Genomic DNA, 6,261 nt, shown 5'->3' on the forward strand with positions numbered 1-6,261 from the left:
GAGAGCGGAGAGCTGACAGGGTGGTCCCTGCACAGTGTGCGTAGACCGCCCTGTCCGCCGCCGGCTCAGCGGGGATAACGGAGCGATCCCCGCTGAGCGAGCGGATCATCACGGGGCGGATCATTACTGATCCGCCCCGAGTGAAAGGGGCCTTAAGGTGAAAAAACATCTGACAGTGCCTGCGCCCCCAGCCCCCCGTTTTACTTACCTCACCCCTCGAAAATCCCGCGCTCGCCCCTGCTGTCCTTCCTCGCCACTCAGCCAGGCCGCTGATTGGCTGGAGTGGATGGATTGAAAGCAGCGCAGCCATTGGCTTGCGCTGCTGTCAATCACATCCACTGACGCGGAGTGCCGGGGGGCGGGGCCGTGTGATACAGCGAGCGGCTATAGCCACCAGCTGTATCACGGGAGCGCACCCGCAGGTGCTTCTCACCATGCGAGGGAGCTCGCATGAACATGAGAAGTACCTGCGGGAAGAAGCAGAGACAGCCGCCGAGGGACCCCAGAAGAGCAGGTTCGGGGCCACTCTGTGCAAAACGAGCTGCACAGTGGAGGTAAGTTTAACATGTTTGTTATTTTTAAAAAATAAAAAAATTTGTTTTACAATCCCTTTAAATAATGCATAACTAAACCCATTTGATTTTAGTCGACTAAAATATTCTGGGGATTTTAGTTGACTAAAATACAACTAAAATGAAAACAGCAGTTTAGTGAAAAGGCAAAAATACAGCTAAAACTAAAATGCCATTTTAGTCAAAAGACTATAACTAAAACTAACTTGAAATTTGATGTAAAAATGAACACGGTCTGTGATGCTCGAGTGTTTTGGCACCCCCCTCCCATACTTCGCCCAGGGCAGTAGCCCCTTCTTGTACCGGCCCTGGTAAGGGTTTTAGTGATAGTGTTAGGATTATTTTACAGTAAGGGTTAGACCCCCTTTCACACTGGGGTGGTGCAGGCATTTGCGGTAAAGCGGCTCTATTTGGTTGCTTTTAACCTCTGCTAGCGGCAGAGGAAAAGGGTTATTAGCGCCCGAAAAGGGCCGCTGCCGAATCGATTTGCAGGCGCTTCGGCAGCGGTGCCCTTTCATTTCTTTTTTTTATTTTAACAATACATTTTTATTGGTAATTAACCACTTTCAGACCGGACCATTTTGCTGGTAAATGACCAGAGGTCTTTTTACAATTTGGCACTGCGCTGCTTTAACTGGTAATTGCGCGGTCATGCAATGTTGTACCCAAACAAAATTTGCGTCCTTTTCTTCCCACAAATAGAGCTTTCTTTTGATGGTATTTGATTGCCTCTGCGATTTTTATTTTTTGCGATATAAACATAAAAAGACCGCAAATTTTGAAAAAAAATGATATTTTCTACTTTTTGTTATTAGAAAAATCCAATAAACTCAATTTTAGTCATACATTTAGGCCAAAATGTATTCAGCCACATGTCTTTGGTAAAAAAAAAGTCAATAATTGTATATTTATTGGTTTGCGCAAAAGTTGTCACATCTACAAACTAAGGTACGTTTTCTGGAATTTACGCAGCTTTTAGTTTACGACTGCCTATCTCATTTCTTGAGGTGCTAAAATGGCAGGGCAGTACAAACCCCCCCAAATGACCCCATTTTGGAAAGTAGACCCCCTAAGGAAATTGATAAGTGGCATGTTGAGCCCATTGAATATTTTATTTTTTTGCCTCAAGCGGTTGAATAATGACAATAAAAAATAATTTTATTTTCTTTTACACAAAGTTGTCACTAAATTATATATTTCTCACACATGCTATGGGCATATGTGAAATGACACCCCAAAATAAATTCTGCTGCTTCTCCTGAGTACGGGGATACCACATATGTGGGACTTTTTGGGAGTCTAGCCGCGTACGGGGCCCCGAAAACCAAGCACTGCCTTCAGGCTTTCTAAGGGCGTAAATTTTTGATTTCACTTCTCACTACCTATTACAGTTTTGAAGGCCATAAAATGCCAAGATGGCACAAAACCCCCACAAATGACCCCATTTTAGAAAGTAGACACCCCAAGCTATTTGCTGAGAGGCATTTTGAGTCCATGGAATATTTTATATTTTGCCACAAGTTGCGGGAAAATTACAAACTTTAATTTTATTTTTATTTTTTTCACAAAGTTGTCACTAAATGATATATTGCTCACACATGCTATGGGCATATGTGAAATGACACCCCAAAATAAATTCTGCTGCTTCTCCTGAGTACGGGGATACCACATATGTGGGACTTTTTGGGAGCCTAGCCGCGTACGGGGCCCCGAAAACCAAGAACCGCCTTCAGGTTTTCTAAGGGCGTAAATATTTGACTTCACTCCTCACTACCTATTACAGTTTTGAAGGCCATAAAATGCCAAGATGGCACAAAACCCCCACAAATGACCCCATTTTAGAAAGTAGACACCCCAAGCTATTTGCTGAGAGGCATGTTGAGTCCATGGAATATTTTATATTTTGCCACAAGTTGCGGGAAAATTACAAACTTTTTTTTTTTTTTTTTCACAAAGTTGTCACTAAATGATATATTGCTCACGCATGCCATGGGCATATGTGAAATGACACCCCAAAATAAATTCTGCTGCTTCTCCTGAGTACGGGGATACCACATTTGTGGGACTTTTTGGGAGCCTAGCCGCGTACGGGGCCCCGAAAACCAAGCACCGCCTGCAGGCTTTCTAAGGGCGTTACAGTTTTGAAGGCCATAAAATGCCAAGATGGCACAAACCCCCCCCCAAATGACCCCATTTTGGAAAGTAGACACCCCTAAATTTAGGGGTACACTAGTGAGACTAGGTAATAAATGGCGGGTGCCCTGAAACTATAAAAAAATAACTAACCAACCAGCGTCACCTGTAACAGTTATATGGTGATCACTGGTGAAAGGGTTAACTAGGGGGCAATCAGGGGGCTTTATGCGGTAGTATATGGGGGTCCCTGGCGCTATAAAAAGCTGCGGCGAACCTAAATACCTACCTGCCTAACTAGCGTCACCTGTGACACTAATACAGCGATCAGAAAAACGATCGCTTATTAGGCTGGGTTCACACTGGAGCGATGCGGGAACGCCACGAATCCGCGGCGGGTTCCCGCATCACATGCCTCCCGGCGGCAGTTCACACTGCCCTATGCGAACTGCTGGGAGTGTCAGTGAAATGTTAATGACACCCCCAGATTAGTTCGCATATCGCAGTACGATCTGCAAACTCGGATCGCATGGTGTGAACACCCATGCGATCCGATTCTGCTGCGGACCAAAAAAAGGGTCCCGTGCGAGTTTGCGGCGGGTGCGACATGAATTCAGCCATACTATCTGTATAACTGAACTCGAATCGCACAGAGATCGGATGTGATTTGCACTGCAGTGCGGTGCGAATCACATCCGTTCTCATAAACCGCTGCAATGTGAACCCAGCCTTAGTGACACTGGCGACGGGGGTGATCACGGGGTTAAACCTTTATTGGGGGGGTTAGGGGGGTACCTTAGAACTAAAGGGGGCTAACCCTAACTGCCCTAACAGTTATTACAGTCACAAATGACACCCGCCGGGTGATCAGGGGGTTAAACCTTTATTAGGTAATAAATGGCGGGTGCCCTGAAACTATAAAAAAATAACTAACCAACCAGCGTCACCTGTAACAGTTATATGGTGATCACTGGTGAAAGGGTTAACTAGGGGGCAATCAGGGGGCTTTATGCGGTAGTATATGGGGGTCCCTGGCACTATAAAAAGCTGCGGCGAACCTAAATACCTACCTGCCTAACTAGCGTCACCTGTGACACTAATACAGCGATCAGAAAAACGATCGCTTATTAGGCTGGGTTCACACTGGAGCGATGCGGGAACGCCACGAATCCGCGGCGGGTTCCCGCATCACATGCCGTATGCGAACTGCTGGGAGTGTCAGTGAAATGTTAATGACACCCCCAGATCAGTTCGTATATCGCAGTGCGATCTGCAAACTCGGATCGCATGGTGTGAACAGCCATGCGATCCGATTCTGCTGCGGGCCAAAAAAAGGGTCCCGTGCGAATTTGCGGCGGGTGCGATGCGAATTCAGCCATACTATCTGTATGGGTGATCACAGGGTTAAACCTTTATTGGGGGGGTTAGGGGGGTACATTAGAACTAAAGGGGGCTAACCCTAACTGCCCTAACAGTTATTACAGTCACAAATGACACCAATGCAAAAAAAAATGACATTGGTGTCACTGTGACTGGGGGGCAGGGGTAATTGGGGGGGTGATCGGGGGGGTGTGAGTGTGCCTGGCATGTTCTACTGTGTAGTGTCGTGTTGGTGCAACTCACCGATCCTCTCTCCTCGGTGTCGGAACGAAAAATACCGACACGGAGGAGAGATTACATCACTTCCTCTCCTGTGTTTACATTACAGGAGAGGAAGTGATGTGACGAAGGATTTCTATTCGTCGGGAGCGATCGCGAGGGGGTGGCCATGAATGAATGGCCGCCCCCTCATCCCGGATCGCTCGCGAATGAATACCGACCGCCGCAGGCACCGGGCGGGGGCCCGATCGGGCCCCCGACCCGCGGGATGGCAAGGACGTACATGTAAGCCCTTATGCCTGCCCGTGCCATTCTGTCGACGTACATCGTCGTGCGGCGGTCGGGAAGTGGTTAAACAGATTTAACAAGTAAAGTCAGGTACAAACAAGAGTTATGAATGAGTTTTTTCCCAGAACACCACACTTGTAATCATCCCCACACATGTGGAATGTGTTGTGGCAATCGGGCATGCTATGTGCAGGTTTTCTTAGCTGGGGTGGGGTTCCTTGCCTCAGCTCCGGAACAGACACCCATTTGGGGTTCCATCTTCCTTGACGCTAGCCAAGCACAGTGTTCTAGCGGACCTGTGAGTATAGATCCCCCTTTTTCCCCATGAGGTCTTTTCTTCCTTTAAAAGGAGTAGAACATATTTACTAATACTTTACATCTACTTATATTTACAGTTTACTTCTGTACACAACTCCTGATGAATGGCATATAGCCATGAAACGCGTCAAGTTTCCATGGTGTGCTCAGTCAAGTCTGGCTCATTACTTATTCACTGGCCCATATATATCTTTCATACATTCAAAATGTATTGAGTATTATGTAACTATTAATGTGTATGTGTACTTATCTTATAGCAGCTCTTTTGCATATGGTATACCAATGCCTGCTAATATGAAATACCTTATTCATCAATGTTTACCATCTCTCATGTGCTGCCAAGCTGACATATATGCATCCGTTATGTTTATACCATGTGTGCATGTATGTATATATGAAAATACTTTTTTACTAGTGTTACAAATAAAAAATGTTTACTAAAAATTGCCTCATTTAAAGTCCCACATTCCCTTCTTATGTAAGGCTGTTTAAGCTGGCCATATACATATCCTCCATCAATGCTATTCAATTCAACAAAAATCTCCCGCTGATTTGATGCAACCACTGTCCAACAATTTTACATCCATCTCCTTCGATTTTTCTGTTGGGGGATGTTGAATGAGAGGGTAGTGACCGGGCCACCCACCGATTGAATTTCGGCAGCAAATTTGCTCAGCATATGGCCTGTTTAGGTGTATTTTCCGTAAAAATACACTAAGCCCCCTGCTGGCTCTACTATATTTTATTAATTTTCTTTCAATAGATTTTTGTTTACATTTTTTCAGATACAGCTGTAATGTCATGTAAATGTATAGCATTAAGGAATACAGATAATGTTGCATTACATAAACTTGCGTTGTCAAGAGTACGCACAAAACAGGGTGCGTGAGCTCCGATTTGAACTATAGTAAATAGTAGTTAATGAAAGTATTGAAACAGAAATGGGATAGAATATATTCTGAAAAATGGGGAGGAGGGTAGGAGAGGGAAGAGAGAGCACATCAGGGTATCGTTTGTTGAGTTGAGTGACCATAGTTGCATAGTAGGTGAGGTCGAAAAAAGTCCAACCTATGTGTGTGATAATATGTCAGTGTTACATTGTATATCCCTGAATGTTGTGGTCGTTCAGGTGCTTATCTAATAGTTTAGTCTTGTTAAACTCAACTCCCTCCCTACCATCTATACAGTCATAGTTTCACAGGTGTCTAATTATACCTTTTTTTTGTATACCAACATTCCCAGGGAAGCCATAGGTCAAGGAGCATAGAGTGTGAGGGTTTTCCTCGTGAAAGAAGAGATTCCTACGTGTAGTGTGTTTGCGCTAGTGTGGTTACTTCTGCTATTTGAGAGA

This window comes from Lithobates pipiens, unplaced genomic scaffold (assembly GCF_037356315.1).
Source record: "Lithobates pipiens isolate NorthernLeopardFrog02 unplaced genomic scaffold, aLitPip1_a1.2 Scaffold_1, whole genome shotgun sequence".
Lineage (NCBI taxonomy): Eukaryota > Metazoa > Chordata > Amphibia > Anura > Ranidae > Lithobates > Lithobates pipiens.